Source organism: Ambystoma mexicanum, chromosome 13 (genome assembly GCF_040938575.1).
Source record: "Ambystoma mexicanum isolate Mex_15411 chromosome 13, UKY_AmexF1_1, whole genome shotgun sequence".
Taxonomy (NCBI): Eukaryota; Metazoa; Chordata; class Amphibia; order Caudata; family Ambystomatidae; genus Ambystoma; species Ambystoma mexicanum.
In genome coordinates, this window is record NC_090938.1 from 190,875,223 (window position 1) to 190,902,872 (window position 27,650).

General features: G+C 43.9%; 1 protein-coding gene across 6 annotated transcripts in view; it reads left to right on the plus strand.

Moving 5' to 3' along the window:
- The first annotated feature begins 451 nt into the window (after positions 1-451).
- Positions 452-27,650, plus strand: part of LOC138521067 (receptor-type tyrosine-protein phosphatase V-like) — a 641,711-nt gene continuing 614,512 nt past the window's right edge. For 2 of the 6 annotated variants that reach the window (XM_069633597.1, XM_069633596.1), the window contains exon 1: positions 453-825. The gene's annotated coding sequence lies outside the window, so the exon portion shown is untranslated. Of the gene's footprint in view, positions 826-27,650 lie in introns of all 6 variants that reach the window. The other 4 variants (XM_069633598.1, XM_069633594.1, XM_069633592.1 and 1 more) reach the window with 4 other exon arrangements.

A 27,650-nucleotide genomic window follows, 5' to 3' on the forward strand; every position in this document is an offset into this window, starting at 1 on the left:
AATGTTATGGATCATGCTAGCGTGTAGTACGATGTTGACCACCTCACATGCGACATTGACTCATTTATGAACCCGGGGTGTTTATTATGTGAACCCATTTTATAAAATTCAAATAAAAAAGGCGCCAATAACTCGCCCTAGCATACCACATATGTATGGCAAATTAACACGTTTGAATAGAATGCAAAATAAAAAGTGGACGTCTCGTCTTGTCCTTCCCGTCACTTGTCAGCCAACCCTGGCTGAAACAGCCCTTGCCTTTTTGATCAAAAACTGTTTACTTGCTAGTGCGTGTAGAAAATAAAACTACAAGTCCCAGAAGGCACATGCCAGCCTGCTAAAAGGCCAGCACTCGCTACCCGTTTCACTCGTGACAGGGTTCTCCTGGCAGCTATTGTAGAAGCCATGATTGGCACACACTAGAGTTTGCATTACACATCGCCTGCCAGTGTGTGGCTGCGTAACTTTACGAGGAGGCGCGGTGAAAGCGATACCCTGCGTCCTCCCAGCGCCTCCACCTGCCGCCAGGTGAGCCCAGTGTCGAGTTCCCTCTCCCTTTGCCAGCCCGGCCACTCCCCGAGCCCTGCAGCTACCTGGAGCCGAGGCTACCCGGGCAAGCTGAGGCACCTCAAGCCGCTGCCGGCCGAGACATGATCAGGGGCGGAGGCGGGCGGTAGAAGGTGCAGGACGGCTGAGGAGGGCGCTGCCACCCAAAGAGGCTTGCGCCAGTGCCGAGCTGCAGAGGACTAGGTGCGGTCGCTCCGCATACCATCATTTTATCCTCCAGAACTAGGACGGACTCAGGAGCGAGCACTGAAACTCCCTGTGAGTATGGGACGGAGCTGGGTGGACCGAAGGGCCACGCCTTTTCACCATATGAATCCATGCATGTTTAAACTGTTCATATGATTTACACTATGTTGGCAGGAACCGGCTCCCAACTGCCCCACGTTAGGTCGTTCGTTTGCATTCTGAAACGTCCAGTTACGTTATTCCATTCACTATATGAACTACCCGTACCAGAATGCAAAGGGACACTTGTGCCTGGCTGATTAGCAACTGATTCACGACACGTGCATCCTTTATTGGACTCTATGTGGTGTCTTCAAGCTGAACATATATCGTCCCACTGTACTTAATTCCTGCTCCACGAAAAGACCCGCCGAACGTACTTTCCATACAGAATTTGCTTGATTTCTGTTGTCAGTGTTCGTTTTCATTGTTGTCATATTGGTTCTTTTTAAAGTTGATTTACAGCAAAACGTGTTGTAATACTTCAATGTTTAATGTATGTCCCATTGACTAACACTTAAAAGGCTGTGCGCCCTCTGCAGGAGGCTTGATGTCGGCGCTGGAGTCCTATCGCCATTTAACGCCAGGTTGAAACGCCTGGCATAGCCTGTAAACGGGAACACCCTTCTGATGTAGCGACATCAACTATCTCACATTACTGGCGGGATGTCACAGTTGGTCGACTTGACGTTCCAGGAGAATTGTCACAGTGAGTCTGAAGTCACGTTCCCGGAGTGATGGCGCAGGTCCGTCTATTTCCTACAGGGTCGTGACAGTTGCACTTCGCGTTCCAGGGCCAATATTACAATCTGATGGCACGATCCTGGAGTAATGTCACAGTTTGATGTCACTTCCCGGAGTGCCGCAGAGCTCTTAAGTTTCCCCTGTCGAAGGTGAGCAGGCCATTCGGATCTGTTTTGTTTCCTTTTCTTTCCTTTTTGAAACCTAGAGAAATTACAAGTCCCAAAACCCCAAGCAACAAAAAAAACCTAACTGGATGGCCTTCTCGCGCATAGTCGGGGGAAATGTAACAGCTCTGAGTAATATCACACTCTTAAGTCACATTCCTATAAGGATTTTTGTAGAAAAAAATAAGACAATGGATCTGAGAAATTAGAGAGCTATGCTAATGTCACAGTCAAGTCAAATGGCACATTCTTGACAGAATGCCCCTGTCTGGTGTCACGGTCCTGCAGTAATATAACTGTCGTCATGTTATTGGGGTTATGTTACTGTCTGGTGTCAGGTTCCTGGTCACTGTCTGGTGTCAGGTTACTTGCGAGAGATTACTGTCTGGTGTCATGCTCCTGGAATAATGTCACTGTCGTCATGTTATTGGGGTTATTTTACTGTCTGGTGTCAGGTTCCTGGTCACTGTCTGGTGTCAGGTTTCTGGCGAGAGTCTGGTGTCATGCTCCTGGAATAATGTCACTGTCTATTGTCAGATTATTAAAGTGATATTGGTGTTGTGTCTCTGAAGGGCTATTACTGTCTGGTGTTAGGCTCCGGGAGTGCTATTAGTATCTGTAGTTGGGTTCCTGGAGAAATATTAATTTCTGGTGTCAGGTTCCTAGAGGCATAGCAGTGCCTGGTGCCATGGTCCTGGAGTATTATCACTGTCTGGAGTCAGGTTCCCAGGCGGATATTGGTGTCTGGAGTCGGGTTCCATGAGCAATTACCGTCATAGGGTTCCTACAGGCATAATTATGTATCTATCTATTTATGGCAATTATGTAACGCCCAAACTAAGGGGTATCACAGTGTTTGTTACAGACAGTAAATGAATCGGGTACAGTAATACAGTAATTGCAAAAACGAAGTTCATCGTATTATCAAATAGCCACGTTTTACTAGTATTTTTTAATTTGTTGTATTTTTGTTCATTTCTAAGGGAAGAATGTAGAGTTCCAGAGGGTGGGAGTGGCAACTGCAAAGCTAGAGCCTCCTGCCCTTTTACTTTTGTAGCGGGGAGAGGCTGGCACTGGAGTTTAGGGTGCGACTAGGTATATTCCCAGTGATGCAGTTATTGAGATAAGGTGGAGCCTCTTTGTGGATGCATTTGTGAGCCAGGGTAAGTGTTTTAAAGACAATCCAACCTTTAATGGGAAGCCAGTGGGCATCGTGTCTTGTGGCAGATATGTGGTCACTAAGTTTTAGCACAGTTTTGAAAGGATTAATGCACGTTATCAGGTGATAGGGATTGTCTTTTCAGGGATATGAGTCTGGAAGTGTAGGCCGTCTGGACATTGTTAGTTCGGCATCCAGATAAACTCTGTGTTTTCACTTATGAAATGGATATGCCATCAATGCAGATGGAAGAGCAGTTGCTGTCAAGTGATTTCAGTGAGAAGAGTCCACAGTGAGAAGCTATGTTTTGGCATCATTTAGACAGATTCTACGTGTGGCCATCCAGTGTTGAATGGTGCATAACATTTTGTTGATTGTGGTGGTGTCCTGTGAGTACTGGCCTGTGATGGGGATGAGGACTTTGGTGTCATCACCAAAGTTTGTATAAATGATACCCATTGAGTCCAAGAGATCAAAGAGGGCTTTAGTGTAGGTATTGACAGTATGGAGAGAAGCAGGAACCTGGGGGGGACTCTGACTGGCACAGGGATCGGGGTCATGGCCCTGGAGTACTGTCACTGTCTGGGGTCAGGTTCCTGGAGGGCTATTAGTGTTTGGAGACCGGCTGCTGGAGGGATATTAGTACCTGTTCGCCTGGTCCTGGAGTAATGTCACTGTCTGGTGGCGGGCTCCTGGAGCACTGTCACTGTCTGTGGTCAGGCTCCTGGAGGGATGCCTATGCCTTAACTTAGGCTTTTAGAGTAATGTTGCAATCTGATGTCAGGTTCTCAAAGTAATACAGAAGGCATATACGGTTTTGAATTAATCACAAACGTGGCAATTGCTCTGGCCAGACTTCTAACTCATCATTTTCCACCTTGCCATGCAATCACAAAAGGGTGAAGAGGATATGCAAATCAGGCTTAGTGCTGCCTGTGAGGAGTCGGGAATAAAACTCGGACACAAGTTAGCCATGATCTTGGTTACTTTTATTACAAATAAAAGGGGATGGGAAAAATGCCTCTCTGACCCTGCTCTTAGAGAAATGTCCCTACCCAAACCAAAACGAAGGATCTGTCTATGTCAGAATGTCAAAACATCAACCTTCCCATGTCCAGAGTTCTATTCTGAACCTTGCACTATAATCTCTAAGGTGAAACTGGAATTGTCTTTAACCTTGGGTGGTTTAAAAAAGTGTTCACAAAAGAAGAATATATGGCTCCAATACAAAAGTTCTTCAAGGATAAAGGTTTTTGCTCCAGAGGATGGTTACCTTCCCCATGATTCGTCTTTTCTCTCTGATGTTTCACCAACAACAGATCCGTGCAACTTCCTTGGCCCACAACAATGTTGACATACACACCTGTCTGACTTTATAAATTTGTCTCTGATTAACACAATCCTTTTTCTAGTCCTAATCTTTCCTCTTAGGACCTCTTTGTTTCGCAGATGTATAGTTGCCTGGTATATTTTTCTGCCACAGCTTCTAGTTTTCACCCACTTGTAATTGCCTGGAATACTCTCCTGCCAGAGCTTAATATATTCACACCCTTGTATTTGCCTATAATACTCTCCTGCCAGGGCTTCTGTTCGTTCAGGGTCTCTGCCCTCTCCCAAAGTTTATTATTATAATTGGTTATTTATAACATGCTTAATACCCAGAGGTTTCGAAGTGTGGACCCTGGGATCAAAACACAACATAAGAAGGCTCCCTGTCTCTAAAGGTCTTGTAGTGTCAGTCTCTAAGGTATATGGGATTTACCACTGATTTGATTCCAACAATTATATGGCAAAACAATGTACGTGGAATATTCAACCAGACAATGTTAAACCCACGTACTGTATTGAAAAAATATTGTACGTTTAATGCATAAAGATGACAAGTTAAAAAAAACATTCTATTAAAGCCATCACAAAAGTGGCTAGTGCCGAATAAAGTGTCCCGTGCCTATCACCTGTCAGGTGATTTACAAAGTGCTTATACAACAAAATACAATTATACGGTCAAAACACAAATCTACAATAATAGTATTAAATCAATAAAGAGCACACGTTTTATAGAACAAATACTACAATTACTGTCCACAATCAAGAATACACAGTTAATGTGCAACTCTAATGTCTATGTAAGGGCACAAATCACTATGTTGCAAATGGTGTTCTCTTACTGTATATCACAACACTTAGTCTGGTGTTGCTGTGTAACCCAACATGTTTCATTCCTCTGGGTTGAGAAATCCGATAATTGGGGGAACTTCTTCAGGGGTAGAGAACAAATGTTGTTAACCAAACCAGGCCAAACATGTGGTATCTAAGAACATTGCTCGTAAAACTCATTAGTAGTCAAACCCTCTCTAACAGGGAAACTCATCTAGTAGTGTTTCGAGGTGAAAATTATATCCATCCTCGGTCTCTTCTCTCTTAATGAACTGTGAACCCCCTAGCCCAAAACAGGGATAAAAAAAATCAGAAAGGAACTTGGTTAGTTAAAGGGGCCTCTCGTATACTTCACATTATATAAGGTGCAGGGGATACCTAAGGTCCTTACCATTCATAATTGTCAGTAATGCATCCGTATCTACCGCAAAACTCTTTGTGTAGCAGTCGTGATGCCCCTAGGAACACATATATGATAGTCGTATCAGCACACAGGACAAGATGAAATCCAATTGCACTTGCTCATGCAATACCCTTTGAGGTGGACACATAATAGAACTTCGACTTACTTAAAGTGTGTTGTGTTCAGTCATGCATTTCAGGTACTCCAATCAAGGGCGCCCCTTATAAAGAAGCATGTACCTAAGTATTCTGGAAGCCAAGGCTGGTCCTACAAATACAGATAAACACAAATGCGATTTTTGAGGTGAATGATATTGTCTACATTTGTGCTAAAGTTCACAGGATCAAAATCCTAGACTCGTAGGTCAGATATCCTTCAGCACATTGTGCTGGTCGTCTACCTGGATATAGTTTTAAGGTTATATGTACTACTAAAATCACCCGTAGGGACAATCTGCTAGTTATTAGTTCACAGTTGCTTGTCTCTAAGTGGATCAGTGTATCATTTATTGTACATGATAGTGTGAAATGACACTAAGTCGTGAAGTGTAACCGATTTAGAATTGCAGGGCTAACGTCCAGTTCGACTCTAACTGTGGCGTGTCAGTGTATCACGGAAAACAGTTACATGGCATGCTTGTGCGCTTTGATAGTATATAAATAACTATATAGATGTTCACGTTGTATTAATTCTCTACTAGAATATTGTTGCAAATCTTCACTAATGCGGCCATACCCCAATCAGGCAAGCAGGTAGTACCTAAATGCAAAATAACTCGGGGCGTGTCAGCGTCCCCTTTTGTAATGCGCTTTCACAGCAGCTTAGTTTTAATATGAGAGGTATAAATGATCAAAACTGAGGACCTCTTGTAAGTACAATCTTTAACGTGGCGTGCTAGTGCATGCTGACTAACCTTTCGATGGTGTGGTAGTACGCAACAGCATTAAAGAATACATCCAGTCTAACGTGCCGCTGTTATATACCAAATACGTTTCAAGACCAAACAGCCTTCAGTGATGCAAGCCGCAATCACGTGGTTCACGGGTGAAACAAACGAAAAAGATTCCTCTCTGTTAAACATTGAACGTAGCCCGCCATCTTGGACTATATTCAATATAACTGGAACCGAATGTAAAACTGAGGTTCTGTTACGGTTTAGCTAGATATGTTATATATCGCCATACGTGGCTCAGGCCGGAGTAACAGGTCCTAATCTAGGTTATAACTTTCGATGTTGGTATTGTTTGTGAAGTTACAATCAACCATCATAATAAAAAATAAGGTTGAACATGCATTGGCTATAATATTCTCGCCGCTCCATCCTCAGGGACTGCACTAACAATATGCATTACTCTCCATGTTTGTGAGGAAAGTTCTATGTTATGTAGTGTAAGGTAGACTGTAACCAAAGTAATGATTCCAGACTGTAGTGTCAGTTACAAATGAGAGGCTTGGAAGCCACTCTCCAAGGACCACCGAGATTTGTGTAACATATATTGTTAACATGTTGCTCTGGTATGGTATTATATGTCAGAAATGATCATAGCTGGTGCTATGCTGTAAGATTAATAGTCACATGCTACTACTATGATCCAATAGTATGTTGCATATGTGAACATTAATGAAAACACTCCAGTCTATTTCCTCATTTAGACCACATGGGTGGCTTTTAGTGAAAAAAATCTTTGTTCATGTATGCTCAGCATGTGCTTATCATGTGTGGCCCAATCTCCATGAACAGGGTCCACCTAAGTTCTTCCTGTTTATGATTTAAGGCATTGAAGTGGCCATCCAGGGGAGCATTAAGAGTATTATTCCTGATACAACTTTTGTGTTTGCCAATCCTAATCTCAATTTGTCTTTGGGTTTTGCCTATGTATAGTCATTTTCAGGGCCACCATATTGCATAAATCACCATTGCTGAATTACAATTGGTTAACTCTTTGTTGCCACAGCTTCTTTAACCCTAGATGGATTTTCTTGCTTCTTGTATTTTGTGGACAAAACTACACTGTCCACAGGGGCTATGACCCATAGGTTTTGCCATTCCCCCATTGTTCTGTTAATTTTGTTTGTATGTCCGTTTTATTAAAGATGCTTTATTAAAAATGTCCATGTGGTTTATTCTTTGATGTTTTCACTCCTCCAGAATGCACATCAGGGATATTCTAAGGGTCAATCACTGCCCTTCAGTATGTGCCAGTTATGTTTAATAATGTTGAGGATCTCATTCGAAAGAGGACTGTAAGAACTGACAAACACAATGCCTTCTTCATTTTTAGGTCTATATTCTAACAATGCATCGCTATGATTGTTGGAGGCTCTTTTATAAGATGTTCTTCTATTGTGGTAGGGTAACGCCTGTCAACGAGGTTGCGTGTCAGTATCTGTGCTTCCTGATCAAAATCCATTTTAGCGATACTGTTCCTTTTTAATCTTAGGAACTGCCCAAATTGTAAGTTCTGTCTAGTGTGTTTTGAATGAAAACTGGAGTAGAGCAATAATACATTTTTTCACCCACTTCTAATTGCCTTGTATAATCTCCTTCCAGGGCTTCTTGTATTTGCCTAGAATGCTCTCCTGCCAGGGCTTCTGTTTGTACAGGCTCTCTACACTGTCCCAAAGATTATTATTATAATTGGTTACTTATAACATGCGTTATATAAAGTGTGGACCCGGGGATCGAACCCCTTGAGCTATCCTCCTGAGAAAGTTGCACATATACTTGGTTTATCAATAGGTCTTCCAGATATATCACCCTATACTTGCACAGTACATATTAATTTGTTTGCAAGGGGTCCCCGCTGTCTCTTGGTGGACTCAAAGGCTCTTGTTGATCTTCCTGGATTCTCCGGCGTTCAACCGGAGAAGCGCTTCTGTCTGTACCCCACGCACGACCGCTTCCTCTTCCTTTCCTCTTCTCTCGCAGCTGCCACTTGACACTTCCTGTTTCGTTCCAGGCTCCTGTAAGTGAAGTGCTGCTCTCTGTCACCTGTGTACGCCTAGGAGTATCTCGGTGGCTCTCGGCATTCCTGCAGGATGTCATTTTCATGCAGCATCTTCTTCCTTCTTTGTTGGTGAGCCGCCTGGTTCCACCACACCAGTAATTCTTTGTTTCTTGAATCTCACAGAGAGACGCAGCTCTCTCCCGCCAGCAGCAGACATCGATTCTCAGTTTCAATTGCCTTTTTTAAATTTCCTGGGCATAGGTGTATGCGAGCCAACACTAGAGCGCTCACTGAGCTTGTGGAATCCTTTGCTCTGCATTTCTCAAATCCTCTTCCTCATCTTAGTATTTTGGTCATTCTGGGAAAGGAAGTCCAGTTTTGGGAATTGGTTCGAAAACTTGAACAGACATTTCCAGTGGTCTTATATGCTGAATGAGTCCTTGATGATTGACAGGTGGAACTCGAGAGGTTGATTTCCCTATCCTTCATAGGAGAAGCAGTGGATGTATAACATTAGGCCATGAGGGTATTGGATATGGGAGGGTTATTTTCAAGGGAAAATGGGGGATACCTTGTCTCACCCGATGAAGCCATGACATCTCGCTGGAGAGTGTCTTCCCCCATGTGATCCTCCCTCATATAGCCACCATGAGGGTCAGGATTAGGTAATGGCTGCCGTCCCCTGACCACATGGAAGGAGGTTTCCGCCACAACTTGGACGGATTCATCACAAACCCCAGAGGTGATGGTCAAGCTGTGGGATGTTTTTACCCATGCATCCGAGCCCTACCTCAAAAACTGTGCAGTACTGGCATTGAAAACATCATGATGGCCAGAGATTCCCAGAAAATGCCCAGGGAAGTGCATGAAGAATAGGCTGCCACCCATTTTGCCGATGTTCCGGGCACAGAAGGGCACTGCCTAAAACCACCATTGGACTACCCACACAGTAGCCTGAAACCATTGGGAATGGCAATGCTGATTGCCAAAAGCAACCTAGAATTGTGGGGAATTCATTTTTTTAAATCCCAAAAATGGGTCCATTACCAGTACTCGCCACTATCAGAAAGCCGGCGGTTTAAAACAACACCAGACTTTTTTCTTTTTTGTGTAAAACTGAATAAATGAACCCAAGGCAGGCCAAAGAAAGACTTACTGAGAGGTGGATACAATCTAAAGTTATATTCTGAAGTGACTTGAAGGTTTATAACAAGACTGGCTGAGTTGTGGATGTCAGCAGTTTAAGTAAATTTGGACTGAAAGACACTAAAAATCTAAATGTTGAAAAGAAATGAGTGACCTACTTTGAGTGTCACATAGGTTGCAATTGTTTAAATGTCATAGTTTAAATTTAGAATCAGCATCCTAGCTGCATATGTAAAAAATTGTCTTGACTTAAACTGGGGAACAAAAGTGACATTAGCTGGGGCCTGGCTTAAGGAACTGAATTCTGCCCACCAGCTACCCCCGACAGGAGATGAGACTTGCACAACAGCTGTGTTCCCATGCCTACCTGCCTTTTGCTGCTCCCACCAAAAGGGATATGACACTTCTCTGATTGAATTACCTGGGCTCTGCAGGAAATTGAACAAAGCCCTGTCCTGACCCAGGCAAATGTTTTATTATGGGGGGCCGTAAAAATGGCTTCCTCTTGAACAATGGGCCTTCCAGGGCCCAGGCAGATTGTTTATTGCAGGGGTAATAAAAATGGCTTCCTCTTGGCAGAAACTGGGAGGGGGAGAAACTGGAGACAGAGGCTGAGCCTGGCAGAAAGTGGAAAGACTGGTTTCTGTACCATGTGACCTGAAAAGACACACCCCTGTAGCCAGAATATGGTTTTAGAAAAAGATGAATAACTCATAGTACGGACTTGTCATAATTATTTAAATGATACCATAATTCTTGTGATTTTTCTGCCCACATTTTAAGAGGTTTTTAGAACCGGTGGCATGATCTGGGGGCACGCTAGCAGTTAAGAGGGTATTACTTAAAATGTATGCATGTTAAAAATCTGACACTTCATCAAGTAATGTCCATACTCCTTGCGCACATGTGTATAAATTTAGGGTAATGTCCGATATTACGAAACCAGTTAAAAAGTGCAAATGTTGCCGTTTCTGAATGCAAGCTCCCATGAAGAGCAGATTTGGACAGGGTATACCTCCTGTGATATGTGATGGGTGCATGCAATTTTAAACAAATGTGTACCTGTGCAAATATGTCTTTTGGGTCAAAATATAGATTGTGTGTAATTTGACAGGGGTGGGTTCTCTGTACCATAAACAGACCTCATCATGATGACACTTCATTTCATTCCCCCAATCAAGGGGAAGAGGATGAAGTGGCCAATGACAAGTGAAGAGGGGTAGAGCCTAGTGATGCTGCACACACACCCATTTTCAAAACACATAAAAGCAGACAGTCGGGACAGATAGGGACATTCAATTCCATTTGCTGCAACGCGCTCTGCCGGACCACACAACATCCAGAAGATACTAGATGCAACACTTAGACTTTAAAACTCCAAAGAACTTGATTCAGAACTCAAAGCAAGGGCCTAAACCCACAAACTGAGAACTCTTCTCAGTGGGCCTCAGCATCCAGCAAACCTAACAGCGTGCAGATCAGCGCTGGGTCCAGAGAAAGCAGAGCAGTATCCAAAACCAGAGGCAGAGCAGAGCTGACCCAGACCGCTGTATCCAGACCCACAGACCTGATCAGAACCAGAGACCCAGACCAGATCAGCAGAGCAGAGCTGACCCAGATCACTGTGAAGTGCCGAGACCAGACCAGAGTCCAGTCTAAAACCTGACCAGATCCGCGGCGAGGCCCATTCTATTTCTAAATATATTGTGAGTACCTAGCAGAACTGTGTAGAACCAATCTCTTAGTTAAAATAATATAATTCAATCTATTTTAATCTAACCAGAACTGCCTCCTAGAAGTTGTCACCTGTCATTTGCAAAGCTGTCACTTGTCTTTTTGAACTTTAAAATTTCAAATCTGAAAAACGACCTTTACCATATCGCTCATATCTCCGTGACCGTTTGTCCTAGAGACTTGCAGTAACTTTCCTCTGAAAGCTTAGAATCTCAGCTTTTCAACGAACCTAGAACCGCATTCCGATTCCCTATAGTTTTGCCGCAATCGCGAAAAACGGACTCGCGAATTTGCCGCGATTTGCAAATTTCTCCACGTGTGAAAACAGAAGATTCTTTTCTTTCCTTGCTAAAAATTCATTTGCCTCTTAAGAACAATCCCTGAATCATTGCTAGAGTGAGCCTGGACCAATATTAACTAGATACCACTCACCCTGAACCTCTAGAGGGAATTAAAAGCATTTTAGCGTATTTTTCACTTCATTGCCAGCACATATAAAAGCATTTTGGGCCTGTGTTGTAAACTTCTGTAGTCTAAGCTGCTGGGGTGAACTGAATTACATTGCATTTCTGAGAACGGTGTGCTTTCCTTCCATTTCCTTGCATTGCGTCAAGGGGGGGGGGGTGCATTGCCAGAGAAAAGTGATTACATTGTTTTGTTGAAATCATATTGAGTATTTTCTGTATTGCATTTCATTCAACATTGCATCCATATGAACTTATATAAAGCATTCTCTACCACCTTATTCTGCTGTTCCTATTTACAAGTGTGCATGTGCCAGACTATCCATTATTGATTACTGATCAGATTAAGTGTGATATCCAATTATTAATTTATTATAAAGTGTGATATATATCTATATTGTTTAAATTCTCAAATAAACCTTTTAACTTGCAAAGCAGAACTACTTCTTGGCTCAGTGGGGTCAGGAGGATTCCAAGAGAGGGGTGTTATATAGGGGTAGTCATCCAGAACGCATGAACTGGACATAAAGATATATCAATAAGGGTTTCCATTCAGTATCCCAGACTAGGCATTGACTTAGCTGTAGTGATGAATTGAATCCTCTTACAAAGCCCAAAGTGCTATGTCCTTTCCCTTGTGCATGAGACCACAAGGATCCCCCTAATATACTTCAACATTATCTGTGAGATGTAGCTTTGAACTCTATGTGCAGCAGGCTGCGGTCCCAGGTCTGGGCTTTCCCCATCCTACTTGTGGTGACATTACTGAAAATGAAGGGTGATGGCTGCATGTTTCTGAATTAATCTTAACTGCTGCCCTTGATATGAGCCTTCAAACTATTATTTTCCGCCTGCTATGGAATCAAAGGATAAAGATTAAATGAACATCAGGCTGGTTCTCCCCAACCCCGCTCCCCCCCCATCCAAATGGGGCAGTCTAGCCGGAAATGGAAGTCGCATTTCTTCTGCACAGCACCAAAAGCACCTCTAGATATGTGTTGTCCTCTTTGGGCATGATCAGTGATGTATATCTTCGGCAAATGCCCATGAAATGCCTGTGGTTATGATGAATTCTAAGACTTTAAGCCAAGACCCTTCCATTTTGCTTAAGTGACACCAAGTGGGAACGGTATACCCAGACGTTGCTTCCGACCCTGCTATGCTTAGAGACCCAACTACACAACACTGATGAATCCCATAGAGACCCAACTACACAGCACTGATGAATCCCATAGAGACCCAACTACACAACACTGATGAATCCCAATGATGCCAAAACTTATCTAGGTTTCCTGTAGCCTCATGCAGAAGAGATATGAGATGTGAACTATCTGTCGGGCTTCACTACTCCTTTCGGGGTAGGATTGGCCTGCTTTGTGTGTGCTCTTACCTCATTTGTAATGGCATAGCAGGCTAAAATGATTGAGCATTTTACTACACATTTTTTTAGAAAAATGGACCATTGGTTTTGTATTGTCACACATGAAAACAACTTAATGGAAGCCAAGTGACTACGAGTATACAGTAGTATTGTTCCAATATGTTTTCATGAAGCCTTTGCTCAGCATACATCCTTGTATTCTGCCTGTGTAAGAAGACCTAATGTATGTTGCATGTGCCACTATATGCCATTATTTCCACATGAAAACACACTCCTATTGCCTGGGCCCATAATGCCAGTAATACCATGCCAATTTATATTGGTCTTCCCATATAAGAACAAACGTGTTGGCAGCAATGCAGCTGTAAGAAAATACCTATTCTAGTTGTGCCAATATATAGCAATATCCCCACATAAGAAAGCTCCTGTTGTGTTTGCCGACAATGCCAGTAATTTAGCTTTGTCACTGTTTTAAAAATATATGCATGCCGGCTGTGTCACTAAAGGGCAGTATCCCCCCACATTAAAATTAAAAAAAACACATTGACGTTGTCCATAATGGCAGTAATTTTGCCATGCACTGTATAACACAAGCCCATGCTGGCCGTTAGACTGCATTCCACACTGTGCTGAAGTGGTGCTCCACCGAGTAGCCATTGCAATGAATTGATGTGGCTTTCTAAAAGTGCCACACGTGGATTGTGTCCTGCTCTGGATAGAGGCGGAAAGTGCCCTGCTTGCTAGATGCTGCATAAGTAGGTGTTGCCCAGAATGGATGGTGCAGTAAATGTGTCCTGCAAAGGGCCCATTCGCAAAGAAGTTGCCAGGAGTAACTCGGCAGTACTCCTGGAGGGACACTGTTCGATGATCAGATAAGTTATTGACAGTATCTATATATACCTAATTAACTACTCCTCTCTTCCCAGCAGTAAATTACTAGGGAAGTAATAGTTAATCCTGTTAACCTTTCTCTCTCTTCAGAAGTGAGTCAAGAGTGAGGCCAAGTTGCTACCGGAGTCTTCCTTTTACATCTCCTCCTAAAATGTCTAGCACTCAACTGGTGCTGCCCATAATAGGTTTCCCAGCTGAGTAAATGCGGTCTGGGTTGGGGTGCTGCAAGGGATGTACTACTACCTATGTGGCCTAAATCCCAAAGCCCATGAAGTGCAGGCTAGGAAACACGTTTGCCTGCACGCATTTCCCAGATTCACATTTGCGTATGTATTCGCCAGTAGCACGCACGTCCCGGCATGCAGGTATGCGTTGGCCCCATGAACACACATGGGTCTGGGCTGCTGGGAGCCGCCCCCTCCCCCCCACTCACCTACGTTGGTTGACTACAGACTCGGCCAGTAATGCCAAGCATGAGCATTTCCATTTGCATCATTAATATGCAGCCTGGAATCTGAAAACACTCTGGCAGATTTCCCCTTTGCCTTGCACCTGGCTTTTTAACAGTGGAGACCTTGGATGCTGCTGATCAAACAGCATCACATTGGAAATGACGATGCACTTTGACCCCTGTCAGTCACTCCTGCAGCACAACCTATGCGCATACTCTACACGTCGTTTGTGCAGCCAGATTTCCCTTTGTGCATGAATGTGGGCAAATTAACTGTGTTAGATTGGGCTCGTTGTGTGCTATATAAGGATTGGTCTTGATAGGTGTTGCGTGCACTATATAGGTGATGTAACTGTTCGCTGAATGTAGACCAACTCATCATCCAAGAGTGACCCATAAATATGTTTGTGTCACCCCACAAGAAATTCAACAAACCCACAAATATTCTAGGTCACTTGGAACTCCCTAACCGTTTAGGGATGGGTTTACTGATTGCATCATACGACCTGCAGTGCGAACAAGGACACATACAATGTGTTTGGTGAAGCAGAGCATGCGTTTTCTCTTTTGAAGAGCTCTCCTCAAGCCATAGCAGACTTTCTATTTTGTGTATGGCTTCTGCAGGTGGAGGGATCCTCGCACCATAGTCATCCATTGAAATCCGTGATGAAAATGTTGTCCGCCGTGCACTTTTCTCAACTGAATAGCTCCTGAAGAAAATACTGTTACCAACGGAGGGGGTTGAAACATGTAGAGCAGAGGTGGAGAATGATTACACAGATAAACAAGGGTTTATAGTGCTAGATCATATAGAAGAGAATATTTACTTGTTTTCTAATACATTTCAGTATTGCTCCTCTAAGAGTGGTGTGAGAGTGAAAATAACAAGGCATTTGTATGCTGTTGTACATTCGGTCACTTGCGATTGAATAGTAATATGTCATTGTCAGTGCACTATTTTCACATTTAAGGTCTAAGTGCCGCATTGTTGCAGTGTACAATGTCTGTGAAGGTTCTGTATTAGTAGTGTTAACTTCAATGATTAAACGTTTTCAGGAAATAATAAAAAGTAAGTCATTTCAATGATTGTAACATAATGTCTTGGGGTGCGTTTGTTTTCCCCAAGACCTAGTGCCTCATTACGAGGTTGGCAGTAACACTGATTCTGCTGCCTGATATCCCAGTACCACCGGGATATCACAAGTGGCAGCGGAACGGTAAATCCCCATTCCCATGGAGTCAGATAGGAGTCCACGGGTATGGGGACACTCAAGCGTCGTTGCTAACGGTACCAGTACTTCAGTTAGAGACATGCTGGTGGCGATCCGTGCCCCTACCGGCATTCTCGTAGTACATATGGAATGTTGCTACCAGCGCGCTTAGTTCTGGACCGCAGTCCTTTGAATGAGGCCCTAGTGTTAAAAAGGTGGCAGGCTCCTCACACAAGGATCATTGGATGGATTTAGTTTAAGGAGGGAAAGCTTGTCACCCGCAGAGCAATAAGGATTTTTTTTTATTTTTACGAGCCCTCCCAGCACATGCTTGGCATAATATATATTTTTTTCCAGTCTAGTGCTGGTCGGATGGCTTAACAAAAGGAAGCATATCCTTTCCCCTCTGGGCTCCCACCAGAAGTAGGGCCTCATTACGAGTACGGCGGTGTGGTAAAAATGACGGGAATGCAGCAGTAATTCCATTACCACTGGGATACTGCCTCATTACTGCACCACCGTACTATGTGATTGGTGCTAATGTGGAGGATAAACATCCAGCAAAAAGCTGATGATAAATTCTCCACCTTGCCACCAAAAATCAGTAAAATAAGCTGAATTACCACCGGCGCATATGGAGTCCTATGGGGTCTCTCACTGCCCTATTGCTACTTGTAATCCCACTGTAAATCTACAGGACCAAGTGGTGGTAACAGTAATTCCATTTGGTGGTATTTTGGGCGATTTACCACCGAATACTGCCAAACTGGTAATGAGGACAATAGTATTTTTTTTCATGGCTATCATAAGTCGGCGACAAACCTAAGCCTATCTGTAGAGCAAATCCCCCAAAAAGTTACAAGATTCAACTGACTTTGTTTTCCCCAATGTTCCTGAGCAGCTGTATAAGAAAGATTTTGCACCACCGAAAAGTGTCTGCAGTACTTCTATTTATACAGTAAGGAATCAATTGAACTAATTTTTCTTGAACATACTCGCCTCTTTCACATTTGAACTGTTGGGGAAACTGTTATCACTCCTTAAATCCTTAGTAAGCACCACACATTCTCTGACATTGGTTTGCTCCCTATATACCTCGTAAAAAATATTTAATTTTATCCAGTCTGATTTGACACAACGCTTGTTTTCTTCATACCTAGTCTGCTCACTGAAAGATAGTTAAATCGTATATTTCACTATTGTACAATATTGTATGATAAGAAAAAACAGGACACCAGCTTTAAGCACTAGTTGAAATTGCAAAATATATATTAAAAAAGTCACACACAGGAAAAGACAAAAGAACAATCCCCCCCTATATAACTGATTATCCTCTCACTTCCCATTGCTTACTTTCACCCCTAACTCTCCGCATCCACAACCATGGGTCACCCCATTCATACGCTCTCTGCGCACAGACATATATCGGCTGCTGCACAAATGCAAGCGTACCGACTCGCATGAGGACCTGCAACTCTACCTCTCTGCCCTGCACTTTCTCAAGTTGACTCTTCATAGAGCAAAAAGGGAATTCTACTGAATTGTCATTGACTCTTACTCCAACATTCAGGCTGGCTTCAGGGCATCCCAAACTCAATGTTCACTCCTCCTAAGTCAATGACTATCAACTTCACGCTCACAACCAATGAACTAGCTGGATAATTAGCTGAGCTGCAAATATTAATCAGACTCTCTTGACTTTCCTCACACTCCCTCTTCCTACATTTTACACTGTGTTTACTCTCCGCCTACTCTACCATCATCCTCTGCCTCCCACTTTAGTCACACTAATACTGATGAAATGTTATCTTGACCGATAAAGGCTAGCCATTCTTGTGTCCCATCAGACGTCTTGCTCCTCAACTAGTCAAGCCTTTTGTAACTTTAGGGGCCTCTCTCTTTGCCGAATGCTTTAACCTGTCCTTTGACTCTGCTTTCTTTACCTCTGTTTTCAAAACAGCCATGGCCATCCTCTCCTAAAAAAAGCAAGTGGCCGACCCGAACCTACCAGTTAACTTTCACCCGTGTCTCCCTGCCACACTAATCTAAAGTGCACAAAAGGGTTGTGTTCAACTGACTTATTAATTTCTTAGACATTCACAACCTTTGAGACCCCTTACAAGCAGGTTTCCACTCGTGACACGCCACTGAAATTCATGATCGTGCCCTGGCCTGGATTGAATCCTACCTTACACCTCAACAATGATCTGTCTCCTGGAGCAACAACTCCTCTGAACTTGCTCCTTAACTGTTGTTGTTCTACAAGGCTCTGTCTTGGGTCCGCTCCTCTTTACAGTCTACACCTTTGCTCTTCGTGCACTAATCTCCTCCTTTGGGTTCCTGCAACAACTCTTAAAATCGTCACCCACATCTTCTCTTTTCCTGAACTCTCCTCTGATCTCTTTGTCAAAATTTCCAACTGTCTCTCTGCAATTAAATATTGGATGGCTTCACTCTCTGATTTTAAATGCTACCAAAAATGGAGCGCTCCTCTTCCCTGCAAAAAGCTTTCGCTCTTCTCTTCCCCTGCCGATCCAGCTCCCATACTCCTCTTCAGCTGCACAACTCAGCATCATCTATGACCCTTCTCACACCTTCTCTACTTTTACTCCAAAACTGAAACGGCAGCTCAACTCAACCCTAAATATTAGGAAAATCTGTGCTTCCTTCCTTTCAACACCATCAAGTATCTCTTAACCACTCTTGTCTTCTCTAAACTGGACCTTTGTACCAGATGTTAGACACATTGTTAGTACACTTGCTGGATTGACTGTGAAAACAACTTGATGATCAAAACTTGTATATAGCTCTATTTGGAATCTGCTATAAGGTTCTGCCTTGCCTGGCTAGGCTCCAGGTTCTGAGAATGTTTGTTCAGAAAGAAAAGGAGTTGTTGGTGAGGAACTGGACAGGCACAAGCAACTGGCTGGAGCTGCTTAGGATGTAACCAGGCTTCTCTGTTAACACACGAATGAAGAATATATGGTATCTGTGGATGCTTACTTTTTAATACTGGTGACGAGGGTTGGATATATAGTTTTATTTGGAATCTGCTACAGCCTAGTATGGTGTGTGAGGCAGGAATGACAATATCTTTGGAGAAGTGTAAGTTCAGATTACAAAAGGTTCAATAATTAGGACATGAATTGTCAGCTCAAGGTATTGGGCCAAAGATGGCTCCTGTAGAAGCCATAAGAGAAATTAATCCACCTAAGGATAAAGGAGAATTTTCCTCATATTTGGAATTGGTGGAGTGTTATGGAAAATGTGTGAAGAACTTGGCAGAAAGGACCAGGGAGGTGCAGGTTTTGGGCAAGAAGGGTATCACAATTGTGTGGAATGAAGCATGCCACAAGGAATAAGAGGATATACGAGAATGCTTAGTTGATCCACCAATATTGAAAGGTTTCAAAGACGACTGGGAGGTGTGTTTGTATGTGGGTGCCAGTGAGAAAGGACTTAGTTGTGTGCGGATGCAAGAAAAAGGTAAGGAAGTTCAAACTGTAGCCTTCGTTTCAAGGGTGTTAAATGAGGCCGAGCAAAGATACTGTGTGGTGGAGTGCATGGCACTGGCATGTGCTTTGGGGCATTGAGAAATTCAAACATTTTTTTAGTGAAGGAGATTTAGCATTGCGAAGTTGATGGAGTACCTAGGAGGATAGTGAGGTGAATAACAAGTTTACAAGGGTTGGACAAATAAGAGGAGAAATACATGTGGTTGCTGATGCCTTGTGTAGCTATCCAGTGGAGAGTATCGGCATCGAGGAAAACTAGGACGATGATGTTTTTTTGAATGGTTGCATTGGGGACGAGAATAATTGGCGAGTTCAATGCAGGAAAGATCCAGTGCATGAAAAGGTTGGGGAATTTGTGCAGAAAGGGTGGCCCGAAGATGAATTGGAAGGAAATTATAAAGTATTCAGGATGGTGAAACATGAACTGAGCGTGATGAAGAGTTTGTTAACTAGTGGACTGCATGGTTGTTTCAGTTGGAATGGGGACAAATGTTTTGCAAATTGCCCATGAGGGGCATTTAGGTTTGTGTAAAACAAAGGGGCTAATACATCAAGAGTATTGGTGACCCAATATGGATGAGGACATAGGGGAAATGGTGAAGGGGTGTGAGGGTTGCAGTATCGGCGACAATGTGTTGGTGACCAGTGTTCCACCAGGGATGGTGTTGGAGCCCCGAAGTACTGTGTTGGATGTGGTGGCAGTTGATATTTTGGGACCCATTGCAGTAAGGGTTTTCCAGAATAGGTATGCAATTGTGGCTATAGATCTTCTGTCAAAGTGGCCAGAGGTACGTGTAAAGAAGGAACAATTGAGCCATGAGGATAATAAGGTTCTTAGAATCAATGTCTGGGAGGGAAGGTTTTCAGAGGGAAATTGTCTGATAATTGACCACAGTATGTGGGTAAATAAATGGAAGAATGTTTTGCAGAAAATGTAGTACCCCTGCCTTGTACAATCCCAAAGGTAATGCGGTTGTAGAAAGGTTCAATAGGACTATCCTGGATGTCCTTAAGGATTTCAGTGGCAACCAATGGAGATTGGGTGAGAGCAGTGATGGAAATGGTTGCACAATGCAGGGTTGCTCCACATCAAGTGACTGGTGTGTCACCGTTTGAGGTTTTGAAGAGGAGGTTGTCTAATTGTAGATTAGGAAATATGGTGCTAGTTGAGCTGTGGTTGATGAGGCGCTGGTGAAGAAAAGAATGGTGCATAATCAAACCGTGCCAACGAGGAGATATGATTGGAAAAAACTGCACCAGTGAAAGGTCAAAGCCTAGCGGAACTATGGTGAAAGTCGAGTTGGGGAGGAGAGTGGAAAAGGAATTTTTCCAGTCTGTTGGAGGTGAAAGATTATTTGGGAAATGTGGTTAGATTGAATGGTGAAAAGTGGGGAATAGAGAGATTGGCCATCATAAATCAATGAAAGGTCTTGGGAAAGGGGAGGAAGTGTGTTACATACATTATTAATAGATTTGCTGGATTAACTGTGAAAACAACATGATAATGAGCATGTATACAGTTATATTTGGGTTCTGCCTTGCCTGGCTAGGTTCCAGGTTCTGAGAATGTCGTGTTTAGAAATAAATTGAGTTGTTGGTGGGGAACTGGACCGGCACAAGCAACAGGCTGGGGCTGCTTATGAAGTTACTAAGATAACTGTTAACGGACAATAAAATAGTGAAGACTATACGGTATTCGTGGACTATTGCTTTGTAATACCAACATCCCCTTTCGTCTCCCCAACTATGCTTTCTGTCCTCTCGAAAAGTTCATTAACTTCGCTACCATGACTCTCTTTGAACTCTCGCGCTACACACCGACTTCTTCATACCGTCACCAGACTGGATGGCTGACGATGCAAAATAGGGCCATATTTAAATATCTTCCCTTGGTTCACAATTCAATCAATGATAAGGCAACACTGTATCCTCCTCTATCCAATTCTACAAGACTTCTCGTAATCCCTGCTCTGCCTCCTCGACTACCATTGTCGCTCCTCGCCCTCCCTCTGCTTCCTCTCGCTTCTGCTCTTACTCACTTCTTGCTCCACTTGCATGGAATTCTCTTCCCCCAGACACCCAAGTAACAGTCCACATAAATTGGTTCAAAACCAGGGTAAAAGTCTACCTGCTTACTGCCAAGTTACCCTCTTAACCTACCTCTCGTCTACCTGCTAGCTAACATTTTTCTCTTGCCTCTAATCTCTCTCTGTCCCTCACTTCCCCCCCACTCTAGCAATTCACCCATCATGGGCCCATCCCGATCACAGCTGGTCGTACTATCTACCCGCACTTAATGGCCAATGTTCATTGTCCATGATCTATGTACGTCCACCCATGTATTGTCCCCGGAATCTCTTCCATTTAGTCCCCTCCACAACCTGGTCAGAATGTCCCTCAAACTCACCCCTTTGTAAAACGCTCACTGCCTACTGTCAAATTTATTTCTTATCTATTGTATGTACTTTTGTGATGAAAAGAGCATTGTTCCTCCTGTATATAAATAAATAAACTTCCGTGCTTTCCACATGAGTGCATGCCCTCATGAAGTCTGGTGCGATACAATATGGCTTTAAGAAGCACATCTGCCGAAGATGTACAGTGGTAGCCATTGCTCCAAGTTCTTGACTGCAAAGAGATTGCCATTACTCATTCCATTCATTAGAATCAAATATACAGATCTGACTAGGAGGCTCTAGAATCAGCCACCTGCAATCTGCCTGTGTTGCCGAATATACGAGATTTCAATGTACAAGTAAGGTAGGGCTTGTGGCAATGTAAATAGAAGCTCCACACACCACAGAGGAAAATGGAGCCACACCAGCATTGATTGAAAGGGCTCTGGGTTTACTGGCAGTGTAGGGGCTGGAGGAACCTCTCTAAACAATGTGGAATTAAATGTATAGATTCAAATATGGGAATGCTGGTGAAAACAAATATTCCATACTCTGGAAAAAGCAGCTCATACCGGTCCGGTTGCACACATCTCTAGATGTAGGTGAAGTTCTAAGTTGATTGCATGCATGTTCTGGTGCCACGTTGGAGCCAGGCATAACAACTATATAGTGTGTTTTCTGTTGTTTCTTTGGGGAAGGGCAGATTACTACGAAGTACAATTGGTCGATTTGGTCGCAGTTTTTTAAAGGAAATTGACCGCAAAATATTTGTGGAGCGGGTCGTGAGTATAAATATAGAGGGTGGCTGGGGAAAGCTGCGGGTGTTCTCCACCCCCAACATATATTTGTGGCCAAATCGAGTTATGGGAAAAAAACCTCAAACAAATTGGCATTTACAAAATTGATTCAATGGAATCGCCCTGAACCGGTTCTTTGTGGGTGTGACTTCCTGTCCCCTAGATATATCTGCCACGCTACAGGCTGTAATGTCATTGTGCGGCAAAACGTTTGATTGTTCTTTTGCTTGTACCTGAATTCCAATTATCCTTTGACAAGTCCAAATCAACAGCACCATTGTGTTGGGCAGCTGTGCACACCTAGGCAGCTTATGTAGCTCTCTCGTCTGTGGAATCTATGGCCTAGCTTGTGCGAGAGGCTCTTTGTGTGATGGGGGGGTGGGTCTGACGCTCAGGGTGGGGGACAATGATATCCAACAGAGGAGTATACCATCAGCAGAACAAAAATGTGTATATAAGGCAGTAGGAAGAAACAAAGTATGTCTGTACTGCGTTGTGCTTGGTTTCCTTAGACTTCTTTTAATTGGTTTAGTGTTTTCTAAATTAAGCGTCGCGTCATAAATTATTAAAATGGCGAGTATCGCTTGATTTATTCTGCACTGATTGTCCTGTGATTTCACATGCTTCTGTTTACAGTGACTATTGTTGATGATCTACACATCATTATTAGTTTGGTAGTGTGGTAAAAAAGTGGCATTAAATCTGTGGCCGCCTCTTGAACTGGCCGCCAACCTCTGAGCTTGGTGGTGGCATGGAGGAGGTACTCCAGCATGCTGCCGGATATCTGTCCTCCACTGCACCCCCAGGATGTGGAGGATTTACCAAGTGGAAAACTGGCACCCAAGTACTTCCAGATCCCCAATGGAGTCCTATGGACTCAAGAATGAGGTGTAACCCCGCTATACTGCTGCTCATAGTCTGGCAGATTTCACCTGGTTGAATGGCGGTAAGGATAGCCTGAGCAATACTGATAATGCACCTCATTGCTCCTTTCAATACTACATTTTCGTTTGTTGTATAAGTTGTTTAGGTTTAGCCATTGATACATTTACAGTTGGAGTAAATACTTCCATATATGGTTGTATTGGGTTTAGGTCGCTTAGTTAGGTTGGTCGCTTATTATTTGTCTTGATGATATGTAAAATATCACCATGAGTTATAAGAGGTGCACATCTTTTTTGTAACCCAGGACTGATTCCCATCTGAAATGTGTGAAGAGCCAAACGCATGTGTCATGGTTTATCCCCGAAGATGACTCTTTCCAAGTTGAGGTTCAGTTCTGTAGGTATTTCGCAGTGCAATGGGACTTCGTTCCAGACTTGGAGTCTTTGCAGGGTTGATGAATTCCAAAATGGAAGCATTTGCTTAGATACCATCATTTGCCCACAAAAAAAAAGTCCTGGAGTGGAAGCAGCCACCCTTGTGACCTGGAATCTTTCTGTTTTCATGACTCATCCTCCACCTACCCAAACATTATGACATCACTCCAGATCCACAGGCTCATTGTACCCTCAAAGGATTGCCTTCAAAGGACTGTGCATTGTTTCCAAATCCATCCAACACAAAAACCAATGGTACCTCATGGCAAGCTCAAGCACAACACCCACACAAACACCAGAGAAGCACGGCAGACTCTCCTACACAATCCACTCTGCAAACTCGCATGCACACACAAGCAAGTAATTACGCACTGGGCACCCCTGGCATTGAACACCCTACCTCTCCACATCTGCACTGTACCCTTCATCACTACTTTCAGGAAGAGGCTCAAAACATATATGTTTCCCCATGTATAACCCGGCCCCCGCCATCTACCCTGCTACAACTTGTCTATTCTATTCTCTCTATTCTAGCCTGAAAACGTTTAGTAACTTTTTTTTTCACTGCTCACCTTTTAATCCTTTGAACCTTGTGTTGCGTTTCCAGACCCTCAAGGTGGGGGCAGAAATTAACATAAATTCAAACAAAACAAAATATGACCAGTCTGCATACATTAGGGTTGTAGACCACCCTGTTCTGCTAGCACAGTGTGCATAAGCTCGTAGCTAGCTAAATAATCGTAGCGAGCTAAATAATCGTAGCGAGCTAAATAATCGTAGCTAGCTAAATAAGAGCCTATCGGCACCAGAAAAGTTGGTGTCACTAGTTGCCTCAACGGAAACCGCCATAGCCCCCAAGCCCTGCCTAGCTGGGTGTCACCCCCAACGACTACTAGGAAAATCCCTACACTCCATTAAAACTGGGGTTCCTGCATATTGCGTACCTAAGGCGTTTCGTTCGTAGCTTCATTTGTGGCATTTTTGTTGGCAAATTCTGCATAAAACCGCCTACAGAAAACCTTCTGCTTTAACACTATTTTGAGGTCGTTCTGGCTCGCCTTCTTCCCAAATGCCCTCTGCATCCATTTCAACCATTGTTTGCCAAGGGTTAAAACCCCCCTCGCCTCAAAAACCCCAGGGGCAGAATAGGTGAGGGAAATGTCTCTGCGGCCCACTTTGAGGTCCAGTTTCCCCAAGGCAACATGTGTGTCAATTGGATGCAGATGGAGGAATTCCCTGCAGTGGGTGGGCCAGGGGGTGAATGTAGCACTTGTAGGAGTTCAAATGCCTGCACCCTGTATTGCATAACTCCTCCAAACCTGTTGCACCAGCCTCTGATGCTGCCCCGATCCTGAAGGAATGGGTTTCATATCAGGATTGGCTCAACCCAACATTACCCAGCCCCTTTTTTTTTTAATATAGCACTAAACTAATAGCAAAGACTTGTCCTTTTGTACCAGGAGGCCTCTTCTGGATTTCTGGATGAGTGCTTCCTTGCGGGATGGCATTCGAGAAGACCTACATTGTCTTCAGTCTCTGGTCTGAAAACTGGGCCTCATTACAAGTCCGGCGGTAACCGTGCCAGTAAAACCGGCAGGTTGCCACTGGACTTGCAAATTTTACCGGTGCCTGGCTTGCCGGAAACCCCAGGGCATCGCAGCTCCTGCGGTCAGGGAAGTCAGGAGCCGGTAAAACGTTAATGCCCATTCCCATAGAGTCCCAAAGGACTCTGTGGGAGTGGGGAACACGGAAGAACTGGTACCGTTAGTAACAGTGCCAGTGCTTCTGTGTAACTATGCGGCTGGGTGCCGTTCTGCCCGCCAGGTCCTACACTGGCAGGCGGGACGGCACCTGCCCGCAGACTCGTAGTGTGCCGGTCCGGTAAAAATAGTGCCAGTAGGCACGCTTGTAATGATGCCCACTCTGTTCTTAAAACTTAACATTTGTCATCTATTCGCCAATGTTGGTCCACCCTGATAATGTTAGCCTTTCTACAGGGCATCGCCAGCTTGCTAGCTGTTATGGCTTATGTATTGAGTGTGGCCATGCTGAGTCCAAGAGCTAACAGAGTATGATGTATGTGGAACCTGGGTGTGCTCGGCGTTCCAGGGATGACTGTTGTGGACTTGGAGTGAGAGAAGGAACCAGAGAGGATGCTTGTACCCGGATCTCCTGCCTTCCTAATGTAACTGTAACCAAGAGACTAAAGAAGCATGTCCATTTCATACACACCTTGGTCAGTCTGGTTCCTGCTTCAAGTTAATCCCTTACCTGGCCCAGGTACATCACTAACTCAGTACCGCACCAAAGAAGGGGCATTGAAAGAAATTCTTCTCAATCCCATCCCTGCACACTTCCTGCGAGTTTCAGCAGTCATTCCACAGTGGCAAATGATAAGCCTGCCCTCTCATCCTTCTCTTTCACGCCTATTTTAGGCCAGCCAGCCATCGTCTCCCTGTTCAGGAAATGATTTAGAAGCCCTCCACACCCATGCAGTTCCTACGAAAGTTCATGCTGCCACTCTAACCACTGACTGGGACCTGCACCTCCCTTGTTCCCAAGCACAAACAGAATCAAATCCACCACTGTTCCTTCCTCTAGTCAATGTGCAGTGCCCTTCTACTCCTCACCAAATCTGTGCCTGAAACCACCCCCCCAAAAATAGCCTTGTATCTGGCCACCTTTACTTTGGAAGGTGCCTTCACTGCCAGGAGACTGAGACTTGGGGCCCAAAATTCCAAAGGTTGAGTGGAGAAACAGTCTCTTCTTCTGCCTCTAGCGCTATATTTGAAAGCCTTTCTGACGGGTAACTAGACAAAGCGTTAGCAATGGTGTTTTTGCAACACTCAACCAGTCCCCCAGTGAAGTTGATGTTCCCCTATTGAATCCTCTCAATAGCTGAATTATCTGTGGTCCCCTTTCTGACTGTTCAGCACCTGTACAATGCTGTTGGACCAAAACTTTTTGGGTCTCATTACAAGTTTGGTGGTGTGGCAAAAATCACTTGTGGCCATTCCTGTACCTTCACTTTCTTTGTGGTAAAGGGATTGCCGCTATTTTCCCACACCAGCAACCTGCAAATTTAACCTTGAAGTGGAGGTAAATCTGACACTTTGAGGCACATAATCAGCAGAATTTCCCCAGCAGAATTAATGCTCATGGTAATTCCATCAAAATCCCCATTGAGTCTCAAGGACTAAAAACAAATGGGGATTAACACTGCCCTACCACCACTCTCTTGGTGGTGGTAGGGCAGAGGTAAACCAAGGGACCAAGTGGTGGTAGCATAAATCATGTTCAACCATAATTCTGAAGAAGTACTGCTGAATTAACACCAAACCCGTAATGAGACCCATCGGGTCCTTGTTGGCCAACTAGTAAACCCAAATTGTAACCCCTACCAATATGGGGAAAAGCTTGAGGAAGTCGCTGTTAGTTGCTACCTTGCTGAACTACAGCTCCCCGGCCATCCCATGGAACAATATTTTTTTCACCAGACTGTTAAGAAGCCAATGTTCACTGATGTATACTTGAAAGTCCTGCTTGAACAATATTTGTCTTTGGGTTTCCTGCACAGTGAAACGCAGTTGTATCAGACCATAAACGTATCCCATACCTTCATGTTATCCTTCATCCCTTTCCTCAATCTTGTGAAGTGATGCTTATGCAAAAATGGCATACCAGCGGCATGATCCTGGTGAAAAAATCCAGCTGCACAGATGGACAGCAACTGTCTTAGTGTTACTTTCTTGCTCTCTGGCACATTTTCGCAGCCCCTCTGAAAACAGCTTCTTGGGTGCCAGTCTTTGTGATTCCTGAGCCATCGTGTGCATCTATAGTGCCAGAAACGAAAGGCTGGTTGTAGACCGGGCCCTGGGATTTGAGGGGCCATGGGCGGCAAATGATGTGTGGGCCCCCCTAATTTGCATAAATGGTGATATCTGTGAGAACCCTGAAGGTGTCTCCCGAACAAGTCCC